We start from the raw sequence: 14,432 nt of genomic DNA, 5'->3' as shown, positions 1-14,432 counted from the left end.
ACGTCATATCTCACTTGTGAAATGTTCACAATTGAATTAGAGAGATATGCCATTTGAAGTATTTGTTATAAAATTTTCAGTCAATGACACGTTTAACATTCTGATATTTTAAACTCGTATTCTGGAATGAGATTCGAGTTTCCTGTTACAGAATAGCCTTACATGTTACCGAATTATTATTTTTACGTCAAGTTTTAGTTCTAAACGAAAACATAAATGCAACGAATTTGAGTTTCCATCATACGTGTGTTCTTCCACATAAATAGGGAATATTATAGTACTAAGTTGAAGTATATGTACATATGTATACGTATTATCCACTGGCTTATAAATATGAAATACTCATTCCAAGTAAAATTAAACAACTCAAACATAAATTGAATTAACTAATTAAGAGGATTATCATATAAAGTATCCGTAATATATTTACAGATCGGCGCGAATTTAAATCAGTTCAAAGTCTAACGAAAAATCCATCAAATGGCGAAAAAAACACCTTCAATTTGATTATGAAAACGTTAGGTTCAAATAAAAAAATGCTTCAAACCTGCAGAAAAATATCAAAGAGATTCTCCATTTCAAAAGGCCTGGCGGCGATCATTTTATTTCCAAAGTGCTTCGCAGACTATGTAAATTCAGGATCAACTTTATATTCCTTGTTTTGTAAACTATAATAGACAAGCTTGTTATCATAACTGGACATCTTTCATATCGAGTTAGTCAACATAACTTTACTTAGTTCCTCGCGTATCTAAAGATTCAACTAACTAGGGAACGAAGCTTCGTTTCTATGGTTTTATTACTATTTAACTTTTGTTACTTTCTGGTAACAGACTAACTCACAACATTTACATAATTCGTTCTTCGTTATAATTAAACTACATAAATTCTGCGCAACAAAGATCATGTCTGTCATAATGAAGTAGATTTTGTACTCAAAATTAACAGATTTCATTCAGCCTATACGCATAAAATAACTTTTTGACTCTTTTCCCAAGTGACCCGATAGCAAGCCAGTCCTATCCCATGCTGAATTAGATCTCGGCCAAATGAAGACAAATACATATTAGGAACGATACCCCCTCGACGAGCTTACCAGTCTCGTTCAATTAGGCTATGGACCATATACAGAGTAGGACTCTGCGTATTTCAATATTCGCATTCGCGTTATTTCAGAAGCGACTATGACACGAACGTGTTAAATAGAGGAAAATATATAAAGCTCAATCTGGTTTGAACCGGATGTAATGTGGTAATTAAAAAAAAGTATTGTTGCATATAGATGCTATATAGATATTTGAAGAAAAAAATACTCGATAAATAAATCCGAAATGTTGAAGCATTTCTAATCAATTAATTTAAGGAGATCTAAAGGGTTCATACAGACTGCGTTAAAGAAACAATCTCTTTGGATTTTTAGTGCAAATTTTTATTCGGAGCTGAAAGTTATTTACAGGTAAATGAATTTCATCCCTTTCCTCTCGTCGCCACTGGAGATAGACGGATTAGCTAATTCTTCGTTCTAAGAAATGTAATTGCAGTTCAATGGGAAATCTAGTAGCAAATTCGCGATAGACTTTTAAGTGGAAATTGTTTCATATCTTTTATAATAATCGTAACTGTTTGGAGTAAAAATATTCGTTCGCGTTTTAGGCATTCGGTTGTCAATTATTAGGCAAAAAAGTAGCCTATATTTTTCCTTGGAGTTCAAGTTGGTTTCTTACCAAATTTCATCAAATTCGGTTCAGCGAATTGGTCCAGAAAGAGCGATAGACAGATAGAGTTACTTCCCCATTTATAATATAAATATGATTGTAAAGACCTAACAAAATTCGTTGGAACACATTTGTAAAAAATTCCACCGACGCACACGTTTTTTCTGACAATGTTTTCTTTCATCACTGAACACGAAGTGAATTATCATGGTACACCTACATCTACAAGCACAAAAAGCCACGCCACGGGCTCATCGAATCAGCAAACAATTGACTATTCATTCCGACAATTCTAGTCGACATGGACATGTGCAACTATTGTTTTAGTTTCCTTGGAAGGGCTTAATATTTGCGAATAGTGTACAGTATCATCTGCCAGTCACGTACTTAGAAATATGTATACACTGGATGTATTTCACCGAAATTGCATGTGACAGGCTACAAAGTTGGTCAACATAATTATTTTGCTACAAATTTTAACTCGAATTGAAAATCATATAAATGAACTCTTTCAATTTACATTACTTGTTCAAAAACACATAACACACAGATTGATAAATAGATGATTAATTAAAGTAATGTATATTTTTTCTGAAGTAGTTTTGAATAATACAAAAGTGACACCGTTTAGCAATACTGATGTACTGACTAGTATTAACAATAACAACATACAACATGGACCTTGAAAATTTCCCACTGCTGGGCTAAGGCTACCTCTCCCTTTTTTGAGGAGAAGGTAAGAAGCATATTCAATCTGCTCCAATGCTGAATTCACGTGGTCTACAGGTTTCCACACGATGATTTCCTTCACCGTAAATCACGAGATAAATTACAAACACATGAAAATTCAGTGGTGCTGGGCTAGGTTTGAACCTGCAATCATCGGTTAAGATGCATGCAATCTAACCACTGGGCCATCTCGGCTCCCAACTCTGGCAATAAACTCAGATGTTATTGTGTTCACACAACTACATATGTTAAGTAGTGTTTTTATGTGTCCCTCGACTTCATCTTAATTAAATTAGGATTACTTACGTCTGTTTCATTAATTATAATGAGTGCTTGCTTTTAAAAGGGACTAATGAATACTCTAATTAAAAGTGTCATTAATATAACTATAATGATGTCTGTTTGATAAAAAACACTATAAAATCGACTATCAAATATAAAATAAAAATTAAACTAGCGACGATGTTCTACGTTTTCCTTATATGAGTCTTATAACTGATTTTATTTAATATTTAAATAAAACAAAACAAACCTTAAGGTAGATCTTTTTTAATATTAAAGATGTTACTTATATTAAATAAAGATATTTTAATTTTTATTTCCACCGACTAAAATTGAGTTTTTCATTGTCAAAACAAAAATATTAATCCTAAAGGATCTTGAAATCGATGTTACTCTCCATAAATACCTAGTAAGTGATCAATATATTACTCGTCTTGCTAACGATGGCAACATCCAAAATAAAATACAGCCTTGTGAAGTCTTCAAGAGCGATTAATAGATGGCGCTATTAGTTCTTCAAATAACGCTTTAATTGTCGTATGATACTATTTTAGGTAAATCGGCATTCAAAATAAAAATTGATTTTCCTGGATCAATAGTTTCGTTCCGAATCATTTCGTTCGTCATCTAATATAAATAATCTCCATATTATCGTTTGTGTAATCTTTCTAACAGCGAAAGATATGATTCCAAGCATTAGATTTCAAGTTCCTTTAACAAATTAAAATAACATTTAATTGATGTTTAGTTCTTTCTTTTTTCATCACTACATGATTAATTGTGTAATTGTCTTATATTCCATCAAAAGTGGACCACATTTGAACTATGCACATAGGGGTAAAACTATTGCAAATAGTGACCCTTATCACCTCGTAACGGAAATACGTCGAATTATCAATAACCCTGTATACATATATTTGTTGCATACATACATACCATTTAGTGGGGACTTGGTGTGACATGTTATGTAAATATTTATCTCAAAAAAATATTATATTTCATAACCGTAAATACATATATAAAGATGCCAGCAACACATTAAATTTTCACAAACTTTGAAACTTAATAAGTTATAGTAAGCGTCGATTACCTAGATCAATACCTAGAAAGTGAAGATGCTGCGCTTAAGACGAACTTTTAGCAAGGTTGAGTTTGAAGTGTAATTGTTCTATTTAAACAAAATTTTTCTAGGTTAGTCATTTATTTTGTCCATAAATAGTTATAGTAATAAAGGTCTATAATAATAATGCTCCTTTTATCCAAAAAAAAAGCAGTAACACGGTACAACAACAACAACAACAACAGCCTGTAAATTCCCACAGCTGGGCTAAAGGCCTCCTCTCTATTTGAGGAGAAGGTTTGGAACACATTCCACCACGCTGTTCCAATGCGGGTTGATGGAATGCACATGTGGCAGAATTTCTATGAAATTTGTCACATGCAGGTTTCCTCACGATGTTTTACTTCACCGCTGAGCACGAGATGAATTATAAAGACAAATTAAGCACATAAATCAGCGGTGCTTGCCGGGGTTTGAACCCGCAATCATCGGGCAAGATGCACGCGTTCTAACCGGTGTTGTTATATAATATCTATATACTACATATTATTTTTTTATTCCAACTCGTTTTTGTGACTTAACTTAACTAACACATAGACAGAGACAGAGATAGTTACTTTCGCATTTGTAAAATTCTTATAAATATTGTGTTATGGAAAAGCGGAGTCATCAGACACAAATGGTAACGTGCTAGGCTTTGATTCCTTAAACTGTTATTCACATACATACATAAATTCAATGTATGTAATACTATAAACAATATATTAATTTCCGAATCTATAACTTCTGCTACAAAATTTTATGTAATATTAATTTAGTTTTTATAAAATTTTCCGATTAAACAGTTTAAAAAGTTTACACAGTTTTAAAATTTGAATAATAAAGTCTTGGTTTTGTAAAAATGCAAAGCACTGTCCTAGCCTCAGGTCTCACTCCCAATTGATCATTTAATTTTACCCCTAAAGGTAGTGATTACTATCAATTTGTATAGTACTAAAAGAAAAGGGGAAATTAAAAGTCTCTTTACGTAGTAGAACATGTTATGTTTTTTATCTGTGTTGACGATAAACTTTCTCTAACCGATTTCAAATAAATCTAAACGTCGTGAGTAAAATGTTCCTTTTAATACAACACACCTAAAATGAATGACGTCATCAAGGATATGACGTCATTCTTCAGACGTATAAAAAGAAAGGGGCAACAATCTTGGTAGTCTCGGAAGTAATAAAAAATTTAAACTATCAGTTGCATTCTTGATAAATTTTAAAATATTTTGTTTTCAGAAAATGCATCAGAGTTCGCTCTATAAAGATAAAATGAAATAAGGCAAAGTTCAGTAACTTATTGTTCGTTACTTTTAAAGACTAAACATCATCATTAAATTATAAAAACAAGTCAGTTACCGTTGTCTGCCCATTTGTATGCTTATATCTTTAAAATTACTTAACTGATTTTGATGCAGTTTTTTAATAGATAGAGTAATTCGAGAGGAAGGTTTTTGTATACAATACATGACCGATATAGTAAAGAAATACTGATAATCTCAGAAGTTTCTAATGTGATGTCGTAAATAAACAAATTCTGTGGTACATTTGTACTTTGTACATTGGACGGGTCACTAGTTTGTTATAAAATTACTTCATATTTTCGCATGTATCTGTTTATCAATTTATATTAATTGTACACTGAATGCGTGCAGTGGAGCGTAATCTGAAGAGTATTGTCATTTAAAATATTTTTAATTCATGCTGGCGTGAACTTGACACAACAAACGAATTGAAAGGTTGACAGCAACTGAGCGCTAATTGAATTTAATAAAGCGTTAGTTTTCCTTGTACGAAATTTAATTGTTTTTACACCTTACTGTTTAAAATAATAACTTTTAATTTTTTTATTGTTTAACAGCTACACTATTGAAATTTAAACGAGCTAGTGCTTTTGTGTTCTGAGCTTACAACATTCACGTAGATAATAGATTCATTATCATATTTTCAATAGCTTACGTCCAGACGTCATCTAAATAATAGATTATTATCTGTTAAGGAATAGAACTGAAACGAGTGACTCAGTGGTTAGAGCATCTTAACCGATGATTGCGGATTCAAACCCAGGCAAACACCTCTGAATTTTCATGTGATTTTTGTATTTATAAATCGTGAGGAAACCTGCATGTGTCTAATTTCAATGTAATTCCAACACATGTGTATCCCGTATTGAAGCAGCGTGGTGGAATATGCTCCAAACCTTTTCCTCAAAGGGAGAAGAGGTCTTAGCCCAACAGTGAGAAATTAACAAGCTGCTAATGTAATATAAATGTTAAGGAATAGGGGTCGTTATGTTACCGTGTTCTATAAAATAGGTTAAATACCTTTAAATAGCAATTCTGTTAACTCATATAGTTTTCTTCAAATAAAAATCACATCACGTTCTCAAACATGAAATACTTTATTAGTACTTGAAAAGACTACGATTTAAGAATGGTAACAGTAGACAACGTGATAATTAACGTTCCCACCATCCATGAACGTTGGCGCTGAATGACGAGTGAGCAAATCGAACCTCCAATAAAGTGGTATGCCATACAATGTCATAATTAATTACATCTCATTAGTACATAAATTATTACAATCAAATATATTTATTATACATTATTATGTACTTAAAAAATATTGTTGTAATCAGTTGTTTGATAATTTGTTAAACTTTAATCACTGCTATTTTATTTTGGCATACTATTTAGGACTTGCAAACAAGTATATACATTCAAATTATCTTTTAAAAGATTGATCTGACACGAGAAATAATTGCAAATAAATGAGAAATATACTCGTTGGAGAATTATTAACAAGCTTGAATTTATTTTCTCATCCAGATCTACTGAAATTCCACTAAGCAACTTAGAAATTACGTTCATTGCGCACCTACATGCACACTGGCTTACCCACCCATTTAACAGAACACAACGATAATGATATATTGCTATTTGGCGGTAGACTATGTCGAGTAGGTGACCCAGACGTGCAGATCTCGTTCTATTTTCAAATCGAAACAGTACCCGTTAAATGTATTCAAATAAAATAGTTTTTGAAATCGCTCACGACGTAAGCATCGGTATTTTATCGTGCAAGCATTCAGCAGCATACGCCACAAACAACTTTGCGGTTTCCATATCGATCTTTCGTTCGAGCGGCTTCTACCGAATTGACTTGAATATTCAATCATCTTAGCGATTTTATAGCCATTTCGTTTGGGATGTTTTGTTGTCTATAAATAATACTGGTACATAAGACGATAATGTTTCATTCACAAACACAAGTTGCAACAACAATCTAAGAATAAAATTATTTAATTACGTACTTATCATATGTACAATAACTATAATAACAAAAACAAATAAACTTATGGTTGTTTTGTCAAAATGAAATTAATTATTTCGGCGCTCGATATAAATTATTTTGACGTCTGCAATAATGGCCTGCGATACTCACCTGTGATTTACTAGTTGCAGCTAACAATAGAATTTTCTTACTAAACAAATATATCTTAATTATTATAAAAAAATCGCATCGAATCGTGCAGTAAAGGTGCTCATACGCACACAAAAGGGATTAGATAGACAGATGACCAAAGCGCATCTTTCATATTCAAAAAATAAAAGTAAATAATTAATAGTTTGATCAGTTAGTACTCGTTGATTGATGGATGTTTGAGTATAGAGACTACTATAGCTTAGTTCATTAGATTCATAAAATGAATTATTGTTTAGTGAAATAAACTGAACTAGTATTTGTTCAAGATTGAATCATACGTTTACCGGAAAAAGCTGCTTTAGTACATACAAGTGTGTCTCCTCCAAAACATCGCGTATATTCAAAATAATTGGACTTATCGATAATAATTTTCTTTTTTTTTTTTGTCTTGTACAGACCTAGTATCGTTTTAAAGAGCGTAATATTTCTAAACTACAGTTTAATATGTGTACCTCGTTTAAATTTTTTTCTTTAATCTAGTCCAGTCTATATTGGTAAAAACAAATCTTGCACAGTACTTACACAAGCACGTCTCCTTACTATGTTTTGCTAAACTGCCGAGCGTATTAAGCACGTGACATTTGACACTCGCTCGTATTCGAACCCAACAGTTTTTAACCGACTTCAAAAAAAGGAGGAGGTTCTCAATTCGTCGGGGCCTTTTTTTTTTTTTTTATTTTTTATGTATGTTACCGAATTACTCGAAGATGGCTGGGCCGATTTTGACAATTCTTTTTTTTTTTGAAAGGGCATGTTTTACAGGTGGTCCCATTGTCAGGAGATCAGGATCTGATGATGGGATCCTGGAAAAATCGAGGGAACTCCTCAAATTTTATAGGCACACCTATAGTTATTTCGGTTTTATTCAAAGTGCCTTGGTCATATGCTCACGAAAAGTGACATTTGATGAAGTGGAACTGATGATGAAGACCACAACTAGTAATCAGAACCTATTAGTAAGTAACTATTTTACGGGCTTAGTTCTATTTCTTTAAGAAGGTCGTCAAGCAATTGATGTTAGTAAACATGCCTATGATGAAGTCTAGCTGATGGTGGACTACCAGGAGAACTCCTCAATGATAAACGGCATTAAAGTGAATGACAAACACTACCAATTGTAATTATAAATAACAAAACAACACTGAAAAGCAGTAAATAATTTTTTATAAATAAAAAAAAACCGCCTTCAAAAATGAACTAAAAAGAAAAAAATAATCAGTTACATCCATATCCAATTTACGATTTTTTAATCACCTTTTGAAGGAGGTGCCAACAAAGTAAATAAATTCCTATATTGAAATCATTTAATTTGTATCGATAGTAAGGTTTGTCTAATGGTGTCATCTATACAATAAATAGATTTAGTTTTTGTATGTATGTATTATGTACCTATATGCATTATGCATATATAGCAATGTTGGCACCGACTTCGAGAGGTGATTAAAAAATCGTAAATTGGATATGGATGTAACTGATTATTTTTTTCTTTTTAGTTCATTTTTGAAGGCGGTTTTTTTTTATTTATAAAAGGTTATATCGTTTTTTTTTCAATATTTGGTTTTAGTTGTGCAAAATTAAATTAAATGTAATACGATTTTGAAACAAAGGCTTTTTATCTGCATTTTTTTTTATCACCCGGGTCTTGCATGAGTAACAATATTAGTAATAAAGAAGTATTGTCATATACCAATTAAGTATATGTATGTGTATGTAGAAAATGTACTACTACTATCAATTATTTCACAGACTTAAATAGCTTGAATCCTAGTTCACTAATACAATTCTAAATCCAGTTTGAGAGCTTCGTTTGAATTTCCATTCATTCAATATTTTATAAGACTAAAAATATTACAAATGCTTTAAAGGAAACTAGGTCGGTTCGACTCGATACAAAAGCCGCCGTCGATTATCGTTATATCATAAACTATTATGAGAATAGAATACTAATACAATTTCTGTTGTCTGGTATATAATAATAAAAGCTTATATTATAATGAGTATTACCCGACCAAATTTAATATTCATTTATATTTTACTGAATTCTATCTTCTAATTAATGTTCCTGTAAAAGATTTAATGTACTTTTTCGGGATAAGAAGTCTGTTTCTTCACAGTATCTAATATTCATGATCAATTATCCGAGTGCTGAAAAACAAGTGAAGGTGAATACAAAACCTTTTAGTACCTTTTCATATTGTATTGGTGTTTATATTCGTCAATTATTTTCTTTTTTTGTGGCTGTTGAACGTATTTATTGTTATCGATGATTTTTTTTAAAACAAAAGGTAATAACGTACATTCCCAGTATCTTCATAAATATATGTAAATATGATTTTTTTTGCATATTTTGCCGAGCAAACATTTACCATAATCATAATTTTTTTTATATTTTATTGTACGAATTTTAATTATTTACTTCATATATTAAAACTAGCGATGCGCTCGTATTCGCATCGGTACAGTAGTTTTTTCGTGAACGAGTAACAACCATACACACATCCATCCTCACAAACATTCGCATTTATAATATTAGTAGGATTATAAAAATACAAATGTTAGCAAGCTTGTAATATTAAAAACTAACTTGAAAAATTACGTATTATTAAATCAATACTATATATATAGTAGTATGACTATATACAAGGTTCTTCGTTATAAAACCTCTTTAAGCTGTTAATGTGTTCCGACTATGGAATATAAAACCTTCCTTGTACGTGCGATTACAGTGGGTCATTCACCCTTTAAACCAGAACCCAATAATACAAAGTATTGATATTTGTAGAATGGCTGGTGAGTGGGTGGTACCCACCCCGGCTGACCTGTACAAAGCTCAATTAAGATGCGCTCTATTTATTATGAAGTTTAATGTATCCTAAAAAATCAACTATTTACTTAAAAATAAATAAGGCAAAAAAAAAGTTAAATGTGCTTTAAGTCTTAAGATGTTATCTATACATATAATAAAATTGGAGTATCCGTTTGTAATATTAAAATAACCCTTATTTACTCAATGCATATGAATGTGTACACGGTACACTGTTCCGGCTATATATATATATATATATATATATATATATATATATATATATATATATATATATATATATATATATTTCCGGCTATATATATATGTATTTCCGGCTATCTTGAACGACTGGACATTTTTCAACGGGACTTTCACTGATAGATAACTGATATAATAAGGAGTATTTAGGCTTCAATTTTTTTTGTTATATTCAAACGCGTACAACTTCGGGGGCACAGCTAGTTATTTATATGAATGATTTTATACTTTTTAAGTATATTTTTATTTTGATTATCTTCGGTGAATTATTTTGGAAATACAGCTTAAATAAAAAAAATATGTTTATATACGATTGATGGTGATATTTTTATACTTATATTCTGTTAACATAACATTTCTTAGGAAACCCAGTTCTAGCGAGCACCGATATTAACTTATAATTTTAAACTGTGATACTTCTAATTATACTCTTTGCGAACTATTTTTAACAACTCGTAATACGCTATAGTTAGAAGTGCATTTAACTAACTCTTTTATTTATTTTATATCCTACTTTGCCTTCTGTTGAATCTTCTAAATAAATTAAAAAATATATCTCGGTGAATAACGAATCTAAGACAATTCTTTTATTATTTTAAAATTATTCCTTTTGAATTATGATTATGGTTAGTCCATTTTCATACTTTCTCATATCACATCTTTCTTCTTCCTTTCTTCACATCTTTACTTTACATTCTGACAATATTTTTCTAGTAAATAATCATTGGTATCATTATTTTATGATACTTTCTGTATGATAATAGGCCAATCCGGAATTGAATCCGGAACTGTAATTTTCCCACTGCTGTTCTTAAGCCTCCTCTCCCATTAAGGAGTGGAATTCACATATGTCAGAATTTCGATTAAATTAGACACATGCAGGTTTACTCAAAATGTTTTCCTTCGCCGCCGAGCACGAGATGAATTATAAACACAAATGAAGCACATATATATATAGTGGTGCTTGCCTGGTTTTGAACCCGAAATCATCAGTTAAGATGCACGCGTTCTAACCTTTTGACAATCTCGGCTCAAAACAACACATTTCATACATATATATTAATTAATATATAAAAGGGTTCTGGGCCTGATTTGAAACGGTCAAATTTGTATCAATAATTCAGCAATATTTGTTACGTAATTTTAAGCATATTGGTGATAAACGCATAAACCCTCCGTGAAAGACACAAGAGTGATTTACGATCGTTTCTGTGCGATCGCTGGCTAAAATATTCGATTTTCAATTTGTGAAAATAATGATAAAAGTTTCATGAGCCGATGCTATTCTTGAATAAACTTATATGAATAAATTTCCGGTTCACAAGCGTTGTTCCACGAAAACAGACACTAATAGTCTTACTTATATACTTGGTTAGGAGTTTCTGCATGCCTGTCTAGATAGATATCTCATCACAGATTTTGCTGCCAAACTGTAATTACAAAAGTAATACTTGTTATTTTTGTATATAGCGCCGAATGGCGCGATAGAGAGCTATTTCTATTGGTTGTGTGAAATCGGCAGTAATCGTTTTCATTGCATTTTCCGAAGCTACATCTAAGTTGTGTCGTACTATACATTTACTAACCTTGATTGACACACACATAGTTGCTTAAATGATTACAAGTTTGCATTGTAAGAATAACTTACCAATTTAAAAAAACAGTAACGTTGACGGCGACATTGTAGCCGTTTTTATAAAATAAAAATTAAAAACAACGATTTTTCTGTAGCGTGACCCAATAAACTCATTGCTTGAAATTAATTTCAAAGATAAGCTTGATAACGTCAAAAAGTATCTAGGCTTTTTGTAATGTTACAGTCACACGCGAGAACAACAGTGGAGTCGTGCATTTAAACTAATAGAATAGGTTATGAACTAATACACTGCAATTATTACACAAACTTCACAAATCCAACACAGCTTCGAAAATTATTTAACAGTATTATTCACTTATGCAACTATAGAATAACTCGACTCATCACTCGACTCGTAATACGATTTTGAAATAGCAGAATGTAACATGCGATATTATATGTAATAATAATAAATTTATAGGTTATAGTACAAAATATTTTATTTTATCACTAAATAAGATCTTTCGGTATAGCGCTGCTGTTGTATGCACACGCCTTTTTTTGTTAATGAGTGAAGATATAAGAACACAATGTTTGATTGATTGCTTTTATTTATTAACTACCGGACCATCCGGGCATCGTACGGATGGTGAAAATTTTTTATTTATATACTATTTTACACACAGTACCACATTGTATATTTATACTTCATCTCAAGGGAGAGATATAATTATAATCTATGTGCCTTTTTAAATTCGTTATATGTACTAAATGTAATAGTCGAATTGAAAAATTTAAAAAAGTAATCCATGTGAATTGAAAGACTCTTCAAAACAATTTGATTTATTTGCATAGGGATTTAAACAGTATGAAGAACATAGTTTTAATTACTAAATAGTGGTTATTGTGACATAACGATAATAAATATAGGTATAGATATGTTCTTTAATATTGTAGAACATTCTTTAGTCCTATCATCAATAGTTTCCGCAACGCATGCGACGAAAGATGCTGATAGAACTTTTTCCACACCATGAGTTACGTTACTTAAGTTCTAGTAAGGATTCCTAATCTTTTCCAGCAATAATATTATACATAACCTATGTTACTCAGGGTAAATGTTGCTTTCCAATGGTAAAAGAATTTGTGATATCGTCACAGTAGTTTTTGAGTTCATTCATTACATACACACACAAAAATACAAAATTTTCCTCCTTATAATTGTAGTGTAGATAAATGCTATGGGTTGATACGATTTTGTCTTATCTCTGCTATTTAAAATGAGCATATTAGCTTTACACGGTTTCCCTTATATTGATATGATTTGTCTATAACAACGGTTTATCGAACACGAAATAATGTTCCAAGCCGGTCTGCTGCATATTAAACAACGAAACGAACTCTCCAACTTTGTAATAATATACAATATGTAGTTCTGTGACCCGGTTTTAAAAGTGATTGAGCCAGTGTAACAGGCACATGGGAAATAACATTTAAGATAGCTTGGTTACGGTTAGTGACGTAACGGACGGAGTTTGTATAATATCTTAAAGTGCGAATGTCTCTGTATACGGTGAAAACTTGGCATTAAATCGCTTTACTTTCCTTTGAGTTCCTTAATCTGTTAAAAGCTAAAGAGTACTTAAGATATTTAGGACGTTAGTATTGCAAGTATTGATTTGACGTATGTATATTTAATTCTAACGACCTGCCTCGCCTTCATACGAGTGCAATGCTAATACTAAATGTACAGTCCGAGTAAGAAAACCTTCGTCAGTTTTCAAATTCATACCTTTATCAAGTCATTAACTCTTAGTACCTTTTGAATCTGAACATCAAATCATTACGACGCAATATGTCAATTTCGATTGGTAAAGCAGATTATCTGTCATAGTAGGCACACGAAAATAGATCTTAAGACTGTACATAAACCAACAATTTAATATAATTTTATACAACGTTCACGGTATTTTCTCATTTTATAAAACAAACAGCTATGTCCCTGCATTTTAAATATGCAATATCTTCGAAAATATTCATTTAAATTACATTCAACTTCGGTCCACATATTTATTGTTTATAAAAGGTCAATAAACACATAGTCGATCCCAATTCAGGACATGATTACCATCAAACTGCATAATCAACCGAATATACCCAAAATTCCAACGCCACAGAGTAAGAGGAAGCTGTTTTTATTCAGCTTGTTTATAAATAAAGTAACCAAAACAAAAAAGCAACCCGACTTATCGATACTGAGCGGTTTTACAGATGAACCACAAATAACACTACGCAAAAGAAAACATACATTTGATCATGACTGTAGATGTTCTTATGAAATTAAGGAATTGCATACAGAGCTCAATAGAATAAGTGGTTTATTAGAAAAATATGTAGAATCTAATGAACACATTATGAGTAAAATGCAGGATAGTATTACTGATTTAAGGATGCAAATTTTTGAATTAAAAAAATC

The sequence above is a fragment of the Vanessa cardui genome, chromosome Z (assembly GCF_905220365.1).
Source record: "Vanessa cardui chromosome Z, ilVanCard2.1, whole genome shotgun sequence".
NCBI classification, from domain to species: Eukaryota; Metazoa; Arthropoda; class Insecta; order Lepidoptera; family Nymphalidae; genus Vanessa; species Vanessa cardui.
Note: the sequence above shows the minus strand (reverse complement) of the source record.